Here is a 16,102-nt window from a genome sequence, read left to right as displayed (position 1 = left end):
AAAAGATTGAAATTCTGCCAACCAACTTCTCAGATCACAAAGGTATAAAACTAGAAATAAATTGTACAAAGAAAACAAAAAAGCTCATAAACACATGGAGGCTTAACAACATGCTCCTAAATAATCAGTGGACCAATGACCAAATTAAAACAGAGATCAAGCAATATATGGAGACAAATGAAAACATATAGCATAATGAAGACAAATAGCATAAAGCCCCAACTTCTGTGGGACGCAGCGAAGGCAGTTCTAAGAGGAAAGTATATAGCAATCCAGACCTATTTAAAGAAGGAAGAACAACCCCAAATGAATAGTTTAAAGTCACAATTATTGAAACTGGAAAAAAGAAGAACAAATGAGGCCGAAAGTCAGCAGAAGGAGGGACATAATAAAGATCAGAGAAGAAATAAATAAAATTGAGAAGAATAAAACAATAGGAAAAAATCAATGAAACCAAGAGCTGGTTCTTTGAGAAAATAAACAAAATAGATAAATCCTTAGCCAGACATATGAAGAGAAAAAGAGAATCTACACATACAAACAGAATCAGAAATGAGAAAGGAACAATCACGACAGACTCTACAGAAGACAAAATATTAGCAAACCAAATTTAAAAATACATCAAAAGAATTATTAGAGAATACTATGAAAATCTATATGCTAACAAACTGGATAACCTAGAAGAAATGGACAACCTTCTAGAAAAATACAACCTTCCAAGACTGACCCAGGAAGAAACAGAAAATATAAACAGACCAATTACTAGAAACAAAATTGAATAGGTAATCAAAAAACTACCCAAGAAGAAAACCCCTTAGCCAAATGGATTCACTGCTGAATTTTATCAGACTTACAGAGAAGACATAATACCCATTCTCCTTAAAAGTCTTCCAAAAAATAGAAGAGGAGGGAATACTTCCAAACTCACTCTATGAAGCCAGCATCACTTTAATACCAAATCCAGGCAAAGACCACACCAAAAAAAAGAAAATTACAGAGCAATACCCCTGATAAACACAGATGCAAAAATACTCAACAAAATATTAGAAACCAAATTTAAAAATACATCAAGAGGAACATACACAATGATCAAGTGGGATTCATCTCAGGGATGCAAGAACCGTACAACATTCGAAAAACCATCAACCTCATCCACCACATCAACGAAAAAGGACAAAAACCACATGACCATCACATGACCATCTCCATAGATGCTGAAAAAGCATTCAATAAAATTCAGCATCCATTCATGATAAAAACTCTCAACAAAATGGGTATAGAGGGCAAGTACCTCAACATAATAAAGGTCATATATGGCAAACCCACAGCCAACATCATACTTAACAGCGAGAAACTGAAAGCTTTTCAGTTTCCCCCTAAGATTGGGAACAAGACGGATGCCCACGCTCCCCACTTTTATTCAACATAGTACGGGAGGTACCAGCCACAGCAATCAGACAAAACAAAGAAATACAAGGCATTCAGATTGGTAAGGAAGAAGTCAAACTTTCACTACTTTAAGATGACATGATACTGTACATAAAAAACCCTAAAGAATCTACTCTAAAACTACTAGAACTAATATCTGAATTCAGCAAAGTTGCAGGACACAAAACGAATACACAGAAATCTGTTGCATTCCTGTACACCAACGATGAACTAACAGAAAGAGTAATCAGGAAGAGAATTCCATTCACAATTGCATCAAAAAGAATAAAATACCTAGGAATAAACTGAACAAAGGAAGTGAAAGACCTATACCCTGAAAACTACAAGACACTCTGAAGAGAAATTAAAGAGGACACTAACAAATGGAAATTCACGCCATGCTCTTGGGTAGGAAGAACTAATATTGTCAAAATGGCCATCCTGCCTAAAGCAATCTACAGATTCAATGCAATCCCTATCAAAATACCAATAGCATTCTTCAACGAACTGGAACAAATAGTTCAAAAATTCATAAGGAAACACCAAAGGCCCCGAATAGCCAAAGCAATTCTGAGAAGGAAGAATAAAGTGGGGAGGATCTCGCTCCCCAACTTCAAGCTCTACTACAAAGCCATAGTAATCAAGACAATTTGGTACTGGCACAGGAACAGAGCCACAAACCAGTGGAACAGAATACAGACTCCAGACATTAACCCAAACATATATGGTCAATTAATATATGACAAAGGAGTCATGGACATACAATGGGGAAATGACAGTCTATTCAACAGATGGTGCTGGCAAAACTGGACAGCTACATGTAAGAGAATGAAACTGGATCACTGTTTAACCCCATACACAAAAGTAAACTTGAGATGGATCAAAGACCTGAATGTAAATCATGAAACCATAAAACTCTTAGAAAAAAAACAAAGGCAAAAATCTCATGGACGTAAACATGAGCGACTTCTTCATGAACTTATCTCCCAGGGCAAGGGAAACAAAAGCAAAAATGAACAAGTGGAACTATGTCAAGCTAAAAAGCTTCTGTACAGCAAAGGACACCATCAATAGAACAAAAAGGTATCCTACAGTATGGGAGAATATATTCATAAATGACAGATCCGATAAAGGGTTGACATCCAAAATATATAAAGAGCTCACACACCTCAACAAACAAAAAGCAAATAGTCCAATTAAAAAATGGGCAGAGGAGCTGAACAGACAGTTCTCTAAAGAAGAAATTCAGATGGCAAACAGACACATGAAAAGATGCTCCACATCGCTTGGCATCAGAGAAACGCAAATTAAAACCACAATGAGATATCACCTCACACCAGTAAGGATCACCATCATCAAAAAGACAAACAACAACAAATGTTGGTGAGGTTGTAGAGAAAGGGGAACCATCCTACACTGCAGGCGGGAATGTAAACTAGTTCAACCATTGTGGAAAGCAGTATGGAGGTTCCTCAAAATGCTCAAAATAGAAATACCATTTGACCCAGGAATTCCACTTCTAGGAATTTACCCTAAGAATGCAGCACTCCAGTTTGAAAAAGACAGATGCACCCCTATGTTTATCGCTGCACTGTTTACAATAGCTAAGATATGGAAGCAACCTAAATGTCCATCAGTAGATGAATGGATAAAGAAGATGTGGTACATATACACAATGGAATATTACTCAGCCATAAGAAAAAAACAGATCCTACCATTTGCAACAACATGGATGGAGCTAGAGGGTATTATGCTCAGTGAAATAAGCCAGGCGGAGAAAGACAAGTACCAAATTATTTCACTCATCTGTGGAGTACAAGAACAAAGGAAAACTGAAGGAACAAAACAGTAGCAGAATCACAGAACCCAAGAATGGACTAATAGTTACCAAAGGGAAAGGGACTAGGGAGGATGGGTGGGAAGGGAGGGACAAGGGTGGGGAAAAAGAAAGGGGGCCTTACAATTAGCATGTATAGTGGGGGGGGGCACAGGGAGGGCTGTGCAACACAGAGAAGACAAGTAGTGATTTTACAGCATCTTACTAAGCTGATGGACAGTGACTGTGAAGAGGTATGTGGGGGGGACTTGGTGAAGGGGAGAGCCTAGTAAACATAATGTTCTTCATGCAATTGTAGATTAATGATACCAAAATAAAAAAATTAAAAAAAAAAGACTAAAGCAGGGGGCATCTCGCTTTCCAACTTCAAGCTCTACTACAAAGCCACAGTAATCAAGACAATTTGGTACTGGCACAGGAACAGAACCACAGACCAGTGGAACAGAATAGAGAGTCCAGATATTAATCCAAGCATATATGGTCAATTAATATATGATAAAGGAGTCATGGATATACAATGGGGAAATGACAGCCTCTACAACAGCTGGTGTTGGAAAACTGGACAGATCACTGTCTAACCTCATACACAAAAGTAAACTCGAAATGGATCAAAGACCTGAATGTAAATTGTGAAACCATAAAACTCTTAGGAAAAAACATAGACAAAAATCTCTTGAACATAAACAGGAGCAACTTCTTCATGGACATATCTCCCTGGGCAAGGGAAACAAAAGCAAAAATGAACAAGTGGGACTATATCAAACTAAAATCTTCTGTACAGCAAAGGATACCATCAGCAGAACAAAAAGACATCCTAGAGTATGAGAGAATATATTCATAAATGATATATCTTATAAGGGGTTGACATCCAAATTATATAAATAGCTCATGCACCTCAACAAACAGAAAGTAAATAATCCAATTTAAAAATGGGCAGAGGATCTGAACAGACACTTCTACAGAGAAGAAATTCAGATGGCCAACAGGCACATGAAAAGATGCTCCACATCGCTAATTATCAGAGAAACGCGAATTAAAACCACAAAATGAGGTATCACCTTACACCAGTTAGGATGGCCACCATCCAAAAGACAAACAACAAATGTTGGCGAGGATGTGGAGAAAGGGGAACCCTCCTACACTGTTGGTGGGAACGTAAATTAGTTCATCTATTGTGGAAAGTATATGGAAGGTCCTCAAAAAACAAAAAATAGAAATACCATTTGACCCAGGAATTTCACTCCTAGGAATTTACCCTAAGAATGCAGGAGCCCAGTTTGAAAAAGACATATGCACCCCTATGTTTATCGCAGCACTATTTACAATAGCCGAGAAATGGAAGCAACCTAAGTGTCCATCAGTAGATGAATGGATAAAGAAGATGTGGTACATATACACAATGGAATATTATTCAGCCATAAGAAGAAAACAAATCCTACATTTGCAACAACATGGATGGAGCTAGAGGGTATTATGCTCAGTGAAATAAGCCAGGCAGAGAAAGACAAGTATCAAATGATTTCACTCATATGTGGAGTATAAGAACAAAGAAAAAACTGAAGGAACAAAACAGCAGCAGACTCACAGAACCCAAGAATGGACTAACAGTTACCAACGGGAAAGGGACTGGGGAGGATGGGTGGGGAGGGATAAGGGGAAAAAGGGGCGTTACGATTAGCAGACATAATGTGGGGTTGTGGGGGCATGGGAAAGGCTGTACAACATAGAGAAGACAAGTAGTGATTCTACAGCATCTTACTATGCTGATGTACAGTGACTGTAATGGGGTATGTGGCGGGGATTTGATAATGGGGAGAGTCTAGTAACCATAATGTACATTAATGATACCAAAAAAAAAAAAAGAAATACAAACCATGTTTTTTTTTAATGTGGGCACAATATTTTCTGGCAGGAATAAAAAAGAAAATGTATTCAGATTTCAACTGCAACAAAGTTTTTGCTTCATTACTAAACTCTGGCTAGTGAATTAGAAATACAAGTGTTGGTGAGACTGCCAGTGCTCCTTCAGTGGAGCTGGTTCATAAGGAAAAGGCTTGCTCTTCCCTCTTTTCTCCTTACTCTGGGCTACCTTGTCCTCATGATGAAGTTCCAGATGTCAAATGGAAACATTTGTTGACTCTGGGATAGAAACCACATGTAAGGATGATGGAGTATTGTGTTACAGAACTTCACAGAAATGCCCAACTCTGGTTTGCTCACCTCATGTAAAGTTTTCATTAATTCAGTACTAAAAAAAAATTATTTATATAGACTATTTTCTAGATACAAATCCTTTATCAGATGTATGTTTTATAAATATTTTCTCCCACCATGTGACAAGACTTCATTTTGTTAATGGTGGTGTCTTTTGAAAAGGAAAACTTTTATTTTGATGAAGTCCAATTCATCATTTTTCTTTTAAGTAATACTCCATGCTTTTTATAGCCTATTTACTAAGAGTCTGTCTAACCCAAGATACAAGTCTTGGGTTAAAGTCTGTCTAACAAGATACTTCCTGCTGTTTTCTTCTTTACATTTTGGTCTGTTATCCATTTTAAGTTCATTTTTGTGCATGTTGTACAGTAAAAGTGAAGGTACATTCTACTTCACATGGATATACAATTGTTGCCACATTGATGAAAGACATAAACTGTCTTTGAAAGACAGAGAACAGTCCCTACTGAATTACCCTATTGAAGCACCTCTCTTAAAAAGCAACTGACCACATATGAATCTATTTCTGGATATTATGTTCCACTGACATAATATGTTTTTCTGTATACAAACTCCACAGTCTTTATTACTACAGCTTTATGGTAAGTTTTGAAACCAGGTAGTGTAAATCCTCCAACTTTCTCCTTTTTGTAAAGTTATTTTGACTATTCTAGATTCTCTGCATTTTCATATAAATTTTAGAATTCATTTGTCAATTTCTATGAATACTTCTCACAAAAATCATTTCTGAGATTTTGGCAATGATTTTGCTGAATCTGCAGATAATTTGGGGAAAACAGCCACATTAACAATACTGAGTCTTCCATCCAGGGAATATATATCCTATTTATTCAGGTATCCTTCAATTTCTCTCCACAAAATTTTGTTGTTTTCAGTCTATAGGACTTAAACTTTTCTTGTTAAATTTAACACGTTTCTTGTTAAACTTGTTCCTATGTTTTGGTCCTTTTGATCCTATTATGAATGGGTTTGTTTATTCTTCACATTTCATAAAAAAGTAATCACACAATGTGTGGCCTATGTGACTATCTTCTTTCACAGTGCAATGTTTTCAAAGTTCTTTCATGCAGTAGTATGTGTTAGTACTTCATTCCTTTTTATTGCCAAGTAATAGTCCATTATACGGATACATCACTTTCATTCATCTACTCAGATGATAGACCTCAGTTTTCCAAGGGTTTTATGGTTCTTTTAGTAATTTGCTTGAACCTAAACTATAGAATCTGTCTCCTCCATGAAGTGCAATCCTTAATGGCTTTGCTTAGTTTTTAAAATTCTTATTTCTGTTCTTCTGGCCTGGTTCTTTGGGGATTACCTCTGTGTCTGCAGAGTTCAGTGGTCAGCCATGATTTGGGCAAAGGTTGTGCCCAAATACCTTACACCTGATGGAGTTGTAGGTGGGCTGAAGGAGCATTTGAAGTTGTAGTCAGCTGTCAAGTTGTCTCCATTGACTTTCACTTTTTGCTGGGCTCTCTTGAGTATCTATTCCCTGCATGTGCAACGTTTGGCAGTCAGCCACTGCTGCATGGAAGTCTGATGTCAGCCCTGTCATGGTTCTCTCATTTCTGGGATCTCCCTGTTAAATTTCTGGCTAGTGGCCCCAAACCAGGACTGCAAATTTGAATTAGTAAAGCTGCAGGTTTTCCCCTATTCATTATGAACTGAGTACACCACTTTTAGCCAGCAAAGCTGCGGTTTTTTACCCCCATCTCCACTCCAAACTGAAGCCTATTATTTCTGGTAAAAGCCAGAAGCTGGTAAAACTGCAGTTCTCACCAACTGAGATAGGGATTGGGAGATGAAGCTCTGGGCAAGGCCACAAACTCCCACTCTTACTACCCAAAGGTTCAGCATATTTATCATCTGCATTTTTAGTTGGTTTCCAGAACCCAGAAGTAAGTGCTTTTGTCAGTCTTGTCCAATTTCATACCTGCTTTACTGAAAAAGAGAACCACCTGTTCTCTTTGCATCATCATTAATTGGAGTGATCTTGGCTATCCATTTATAATTTCTCAATTTCCCATAACATAATCTCTTATAAAAGTAAAGTATGACTGTAATTCCACTTCAAGTACCAAATATATAAATGCTCTCCAAGTCTGACATAAAATCATCATAGCTTGAATATTTTCCATTAACAGAATGGCTCTTCCACACAGTGCCAGCAAACTAGCATTAAAGTACCCAAATAGCCAGATGTTGAGTACTTTTGAGGTTCCTAGGGGATAAACTGATTGCTTGTACTTCAGCCATGGGTCTCGACCACAAAACTCTACTATGATCTACAGATAATAGATTCTCTGGTGTTATTAACAATGCTTGACATAGGCAAAAAGCAGATTCTTGTAGATTCTACTAGTATTGTTATGTATTATAATTATTCTCAACCCAGATTTTATAATACATTCTATTTTTTCTCTAGTTATTCCAATACTGTCACAAAATCCTCAAGTCTATCTTTACTTTTAATGCCGTTACTTCATATTCATAGAATGTTTTATAAATGTTTAACGAAGTTCTTTCACCCAGTATTTCAGTTGCTCCTCATAAAGCCTCACGTAGTGGGTAAAGCAAATGTTATCCTCATGTTATACCTGCTGGAACTGAAATACAGAGGAATTAAGTGTTCCACATAGCTAGTAAATCAGCTTTCACATCCAGTTATTGTGCAAACATGCCTCAATTTCTTCCCATGCTTTGGTAACTTCCTTAAAGGTACGGAAATGAAGTTACCCACGAACGTTAGCTTTCTCACCATTTTCAGATGAGGAAAACTGGTTTAACATTTGCTTCCTTACAATTTTTAGTTATAAAAATGTGAATGCAGGCCCTGAGCAAAAAGAAACAAAGCCAAATTCTGTAAAGACCACAAAAGCAACCTTCAACATTATCAATGCTAACCTCTACACACACACACACCCTCTCTCTCATTCCCTCTCACTTTTCACACCATTCTGGGAAATCCTACAAGGTAAAAACTCTTTCCCCACCACACACACTGATCTTGAGTGCACAAACCCAGTGGGTCATTTCAGGAGAGTATATTGAAATCTAATACATGCATTGGGATAAAAAACTTAAAACCAAACACTTCTTTGACCCCTCCAGCCTTCACAGTTCCTCAAAAGAGGGTCTATACTCATGCTCTTCGATTAATTTCCTCCAGCTATCCTTTGAATCTGTTTCACTCAGGCTTTTGTCTACTAGGTCACTAAAACACTCGTCAAGGTCACTAACAATCTCCTCATTGCTGAACCCAGTGACCACTGTCAGCTCACATCTTACCTAACCCGGCTGCAGCGTTTGGTAAGACTGGTTACTCCTGCTTCCCTGAAACACTATCTCCCCTTGGTGACTAGGATAGTCCAATTTCCACCTTACTGACCATTCCCCAGTCTTCCTTATTAAATCCATCTCAACTCCTGACCTCTAAATGTTGCAGTGTTGCTGGCTCAGGGCCTAGATTTCTCTCCCTCCTACCCCCACCCACCCACCCACCCACCAACCCCTTTTTATTACTGGAACAAGTGTGGAGATCTGGCTTCTAGGCCTGGTTTTGCTGCTACGTAGGTGTGTGACCTTAAGCAAGTCACTTAATTTCCCTGTGCCTCATTTTATTAATTTTCACAGTGAAGAAAGCAAGCGAAAAGTTCTCCAAGGTAAATTCCAGCCCTAAGACTCAAAATGCCACATTTTAAAAAGTGTTAATTTCCAAATGAATGATTTCATATTTCTACAAATTGTAATGTTTCTATTACCCTTGACTTACTTTATGAGTTTTTATTTTTATCAAAGTATGTACAGTATGTAGTTTAGAGAGTCAAGTAACAAGGCTTATTATGAAAAACAGCAGCCCACTCAGCCCATTTGTCTCTCCTCAGAGGCACTTAAAAAAGAAACCCTTTAGTCCTATCTAAACGGTTATTCCTGACATCTTACCACACTCCCTCCACATCTTTCTACACACCTTTGCAGCCCACTCAGCCCATTTGTCTTTGTGTCAGACCATCTGAAAGTGGGAGGAAGATGCATGACACACTTCAGTCCTAAATACACTGACCCTTGAACATTGTGGGTGCTAGGGATCTGACCCCCGCAGTGAAAAATCTGAGTATTAACTTCTGACTTCCAAACACTTAACTACAAATAGCCTACCACTGACCAGAAGCCTTATTTACCTATGACTATCAACTAATGCATATTTTGTATGTTACACATATTATATACTGTATCCTTACAATAAAATCTGTTGGAGAAAAGAAAATGTTTTTGAGATTGTTGAAATCTCAAAACAATAGAAAAGAAAATGTTTTTTCAAATTGTTGAACTCTCAAAACAATTTTCCAATATATTTATTGAAAAAAATCCACACATAAATGGACCCACACAGTTCAAACCCACGTTGTTCAAAGATCAACTGTACTTCAGTGTGTATCTTCCAAAAATATCATTGCCTACATAACTACAACATCACTGCCACATCTGAGGAAACTGACACGAATTCAGTAAGATCAATGGGCATCTTTTGCATGGATAATGTTACAGAGCTAGTGTCAGTTTCCTCTCCTCTTTGCTATCTACTCCCACTGCCTTGATGGTCTCAAGTCTTCTCAGGGCTTTAAATAACAACTAAATGCTTATGGCTTCAACTTTGCCCCTTTGGTCCTGCCTTCTCACTGAACTCCAGATTCTGTCTACTTAACCTTTCCACTTACATTTCTAAAGAGGAGTATCAAACTTAATGTATCCAGATCTGAGCTCCTGGTGCAGTCCCAAATCCATTCCTCCCAGTCTCACAAATGGCAACTCCACTCTTCAGCTGTTCAGGCTGAAAACCGAGCCAGCTTTGACACGTCTCTCTCATATCATATCCAATTTCACAGCAACATATAACTAGAATTCCATCGCTTCTCATCTCTTCCCTTGCTTAGGGGCTCAGGCTCCTAAGTAGTAGTAGCCTCAAACTGGGTCTCTCTCCTTCTGTCCTTGCAAATGTTCCCACCCTCACCCCAGAGTATTCTAATACAGCAGCTTCAGCAGCAGGATCACATCACTTCTCTTCTTGAAACCCAACAATTCCTTTTCATCTCACCCAAAGCCAATAACCAATTACCACTGCTCACATGATGCTCCTACATTACCTTTCATCTCCTTCTCTGCCCTTCACTCATTCCACTCCAAACAATTACCCAGCCTCCTAAGGTTCAAACAAGCCAGGCACACTCCTGCCTCAAGATCTCTGGCATTTGTTATTCTCTCTGCATAGAATGCTCTTTCCCTAGAGAGCTACATGGCTCTTTCTCTCAACTTCAAGTCTTTGCCCAAATTATCACCTTTTCAGTGAGGCCTTCCTTGAAGGGCCTACATCTTCTTCAAAGTACTTACTGCCCTACAACAGATTGTGTATTTTGATTATTTATACTTTTTTGTCTCCCCACTAGAATGTTAATTCCATGAAGGCACAGAGTTTTATTTTGCTTCCTACTGTATCTCCAGTGCCTAGAAGACTACCTGGCACATGGTAGGTACTAAGTAAATATCTGATGAATCAATGAATCATATTCTTAAAACAATACAGATTTGTATTGATCCCTAGAAGGTTCATGGCCAACAGAATGCTGAGTAGCAGATGACTAAGAATGCTGATAGTAAATGACAGTACAGACCACTTCCCCATCCATTGGGAATATAATATAAGCCACAAATAATTTAAAATTTTCTAGCCAATTTATTTAAAACAAGTGTAATTTAATTTTAAGGTTTTATTTAACCTATTATGTCCAAAACATTACCATTTCAACATCTGATTCACACAACACACACAAATATATTTTACCATTTTTTCATACTAAATTGAAATGTGTATTTTACGTATAGCACATCTCAGGACTAGCTTTGAATTTTTGAAAATGACAATTTCAAATGTCATAGCTACATGTGGCCAGTGGTTACCACATTGGACTGCACAGATATAGAGACCAAAACTAAATAATCCCATTGTAATGGGGAACATCTTGTATATTTACTGTTTTTAACTTAGCATTCCAAAACAAGGCTCTGGTACAACCTCATGGTTTCCTCATTTTTTCAAAACAGTTTCATTACATATACAATTCAAAGAATAATAGCTTTCATTCTGAGAAACAATTTGTATCAAGATAAATGGCTCAACTCTTTAAATTTCATTCAGATGTTTGATTAGAAAGAATGAATGCCCTTCTTTCTTAGTCTACTCAAATTAAGAAACCTAAATAAATCCAGAAAGTCTATGTTCTTATCTATATTAGCAGGGAAAAAAATCATTATTTTCAAATAGAACTATTAAATTCTATTTCCACAAAACAAACCAGCATTTATTTCAAGTTAACCAAAATACACTTCATTTTAAAAGACCATTTTTGTGTAGATATAGATGCATTTAAAATTTCATAATGGCTGCTCTACCAGTAATATTGCGTTTCATAATATAAAGTAAAATAAAGCACCAAGGAGAATGCTTTAACATTTTTAATACATGCAATTTAGGTCCTCACTATGTCTCTTAAAAAGTAAAGTATTATTTATAGAAAATGTTTCCATTGACTTTTTTTTTATCAACAGGGATATCTTTCAGAAATCTTTTATAAATATTTGCTTATTGAAATTAAAATACTGCTATCATTATTCAACAAAATTTGAAAAACACAATTAAAACATGAATATTTTAAAACTTTAAAGTTATGAAACTAATTTCTTTCAAATAGTAAAACAAACACAGCAGCATCTACTTACTCAGATGTTACAGGGTCTATTATCCCCCATAAACTGGCAGGTTTGACCTTAGATCATCAGTGAGGCAGAGAAACTCCACATGGTGAAATATCCAATTCTTTTAACCCTGAAAAGCATTAATAAAATGCCTGTGTGAGAAAGAAAACTGGAGTTACAACCGAGATAGTACTCTAGTGAGTGTATCGTCTAGATAGGGAATATCTTGTGTTTTTTTTTTGCAGTGAGGGCTCAGAACAAGTTCATTCATGGCCCTGGAGCCATGGGTGACCTGAGATAGCAATACTTGGTATTACAACTGTCCTTCTGTTTTAAGAAATCTCTTTGGGGAGAAGTCTAAACCAGCACAATAAAATATGCATCTTGTTCTATATATAACTTGATCACATATTTGTTAGTCTGACCCATCAACCAGGAGAATCCTCTATCTCTAACCATGTAATTTATTGCACAAAGATACTTTTGAAAGGGGAAAGGAGAACTTTTGAAATACGTATTTATTAACAAATGAACTGTTTTTATTAGTTTGTAGTCTAAGAAATAAAAATAATTGTACATCTACTACAGTAAAGAAAAAATAAAAGGTTCCTTTCTTTATATTATATGAACTCTTAAAATGGCATAAGCAGATTAATTATTCTTGACATATATTCATGTACTTTAATATGTTTTCATAATAGATTCTCTAATATTGTGTTGTTGGTACTTCTCTGGGGAAAAAAAGGTTGATATGATTCTTATTATTTTTAAATTTTCAAAAAATTGCCACAATCTTTTTCAAAGTTTCATTTTATGTTAAGTAATCTGAAATCACTGACTTCATCAGACTCTTGTGTATTGATACTACTTTAATCAAGAAAATGCTCTTTTATAGCTGCTGATAAACTTGGTAAGCCCAAAGTAAATTCTGCTAAGTAAAGGATATTTTCAATTCTATTTCCAAGCCCAAATCATAAATCTTTCAGTCTAAATATTCTTACAGATACTATCTTTTTGTCTAAACTGGTGTTCTTTTTTCCTACTCTTGTACCCTCCAAATTACTCACCACAACACACTGCAGCAGAGGTAATTTTTTCTCTAATGCAAACGTCTTCGTGTCACTTCCCACATTAAAACTTTTCAATGGCTGATAATTGCTCCTAAGTATAATCCAAAATCTTAACATGGCCTCCAAAGCTCTGTGAGAGCCGGGCCCTTCCTACCTCCCAGGCTGCAGTGGGCACTTCTCAAGTCCTCAAAAGCACCAGGTTCTCCCATGCTCCAGGCTTCTGCATACTGTTACCTCTGCTTGGAATGCTCTTCCTCGCAGACATGGCCATCTTTGTATCTAAGAGACCTTTCAATGCCCATGCCCCCTAGTCTAAATTACACTATGGTATTCTCTCTCTCTCAAAAGTACTTTGTACTTTGCCTATGAAGCATTCTTCAAAACCTGTTATTTACTTATTTGCGTGTTTTTAGAAACCCTATCTCCACCAGATGGTAAAAACTTCATGAGAGGGTGGAGATCATTCCTTTTCAACTCACCTCTTAACCATCCCTTAATTATCATTCTTTACCTAGGACCTACCTCAGTGCTTGGCACCTAGTGAACCTTCAATAACTATTTGGTGAACAAATGAATAAAGGTCTGAGAAGGAGAGAGTAAGGAGACAAAGGACAATCTAGTTACTTAGTCAACTTCTTATCTATGACCAACACTTCACAATCCTAAATCCAACTATATTATACATTATCAGTTTTCCCCCTCTATATAGGATGATTGTCATCAGCATATATACAGTCTGTACTTTCTCCCAACAAGAAAGAAAGAGAAGAAAAGGAATGGAGTGGGGAGGGAAGGGAAGGAGATGGGAGGGAGGAGAAGGTAGGGAGAAAGGAAGAAAGAATGAGGAAGGGAAGGAGGATGGGGGGAGGGACCTTTCTCTTGACCCCACATCCTCATCAGTCAACTCTCCATTTCTCTAATCCAACTTTACAGGACTAACCAAAAGAGGTGACTGTATCTGTTGTCTCCAATTCTTCCCTCCCATTCTCACTTGAACCCATTCCAGTCAGGCTTTTGTGTCCCCTGCTCCCTGAAACCGCTCTTGGCAAAACCACCAGTGACTTTCATCTTGAACTATCCAACAGCCTGGTACTGAGGCAGGCACTTTAAATAAATTACCTCACTCACTTAACAAACAGTGAGTGCATCACAACCTCCCTTCAAGGCAGGTTCCACTATCCCGAGAGATGTTACCTGAATTCATTCAAGGTTATCTGGGTAAAAAAACAACAGAGGAAATTTTTACCAAATCTAATAGTCAATTTTCATCTTACTGGACTTCATCTTACTAGACCTTGTCAGTAGTATTTGACAGAGCTAATCACTCTCCTCTTTCTTTAAACGTTTTCTTTGCATGCTTTCCAGCATACCATGCTCTCCTGACTCTTTCCTCCTACCACACTGGCCATTCCTTCTTACACTTCTCATCCCAACAACTTGCTACAGTGGCCAGGGCTCTCAGTTCCCAAACTTCTTTTCTATCTACACTCCCTCCCCTTGGTCATCTTAGTGGGTCTCATCACTTTATACCACTGGTAAAAGCCCAAACCTCTTCTTTGAACTCACGGCTCTTACTTTCAGTGGATGATTTGACGTATCCTCTTGGATGTCTAACAGACGTTTGACACTTAACACTGTCCTGTGCCAGACTCCTGATGTTCATCTGTCCCCTAATAGTGATGCACCTACAGAATTTCCCATCTCAGCAAATGATAATTCAATCCTAAATCATCTGACTTTTCTTTCCTTCATACCCATCCAATCCATCAGCAAATCCTGTTAGCTCTGTCTTACAAATGTATATGAATTTTAACTTCTCTCTACTTCTACTACTACTGCTATCTGAGCCTCCCTTATCTCCACTGGATTATTCCAACAGCCTCCCAGTTGATTCTTCCCTTGCCTCACTGTACACTGTTATCAAAACAAAAGGCAAGAGTCACATTGATTTAAAATAAATAAATAAATAAAACCATGCCATTTCTCTGCTCAAAACCCAGCCATTTTTTCCCTTCTCATTCAGAGTAAAAGTCACCATAATGGCCTAAAAGGTCCATAACAGGCCCTGGACAACATCTCTTGCTTCATCTACTATCACTCTCTGCCTTGCTCACCCCCCACCCTTGTCCCACTGCCCTCTTGGCTGCTCCCCAAGGATTTGGGCACACTCATGCCAGGATCTTTGCACTTGCTGCTCTGTCTCTACAGAATGTTTCTTCACAGACATTTGCACAGCACTCTCCCTCATCTACTTCAGACTTTTTCTCAACTGTCAACCCATCAGGTGGCCTTTCCTGGCTGCTCTACTTCATGTCACCTTACCTACTGATACCTATTGATACCTCTATTGCATGTAACTCATTACCACCATTATACGTTCTATTCCACTTATCCTGATTTACCTCTTTTTTATATTCATTTATTCATTCATTCATATCACCCCCAGTGGGTACCTTCCTCTCCCTTTTTCTTCCCTCTATGAAATTTAAGCCTCTTAAGGGAAGAAATTTTTGTTTTGTTCAATATTCTATCTCTTCAGTGACAATAAAATGCCTGGTCCATGATATATTTTTATTGAATAAATAAATGTTTGAAAATAATATCACAGGTAGACAATTTAACTCAATGTCCAGACCCTAGTGTTCTTAAAAGAAAGCTCTTGGAGAGCATGGACTAGGCAGTTACGATCAAATTTTGCACAGCAACTTGCACACACACTCTTAATGTAATTTCATCATTGATGATCATTATCTCCCACTGAAATCTTAGTTTTCCTGTATTATAT

General features: G+C 37.6%; 1 long non-coding RNA gene across 16 annotated transcripts in view; it reads right to left on the bottom strand.

Moving 5' to 3' along the window:
- LOC108392288 (uncharacterized) overlaps nucleotides 1–16,102 on the bottom strand; it is a 244,974-nt gene that overhangs the window by 181,526 nt on the left and 47,346 nt on the right. For 14 of the 16 annotated variants that reach the window (XR_012132113.1, XR_012132115.1, XR_012132116.1 and 11 more), the window contains one exon: nucleotides 12,272–12,377. This is a non-coding gene — a long non-coding RNA (uncharacterized lncRNA). Of the gene's footprint in view, nucleotides 1–12,271; nucleotides 12,400–16,102 lie in introns of all 16 variants that reach the window. The other 2 variants (XR_012132123.1, XR_012132124.1) reach the window with 1 other exon arrangement.

This window comes from Manis javanica, chromosome 6 (assembly GCF_040802235.1).
Source record: "Manis javanica isolate MJ-LG chromosome 6, MJ_LKY, whole genome shotgun sequence".
Taxonomy (NCBI): domain Eukaryota; kingdom Metazoa; phylum Chordata; class Mammalia; order Pholidota; family Manidae; genus Manis; species Manis javanica.
The sequence above is the reverse complement of the archived record's forward strand: the minus strand, read 5'-3'. Positions and strand labels throughout refer to the sequence as shown.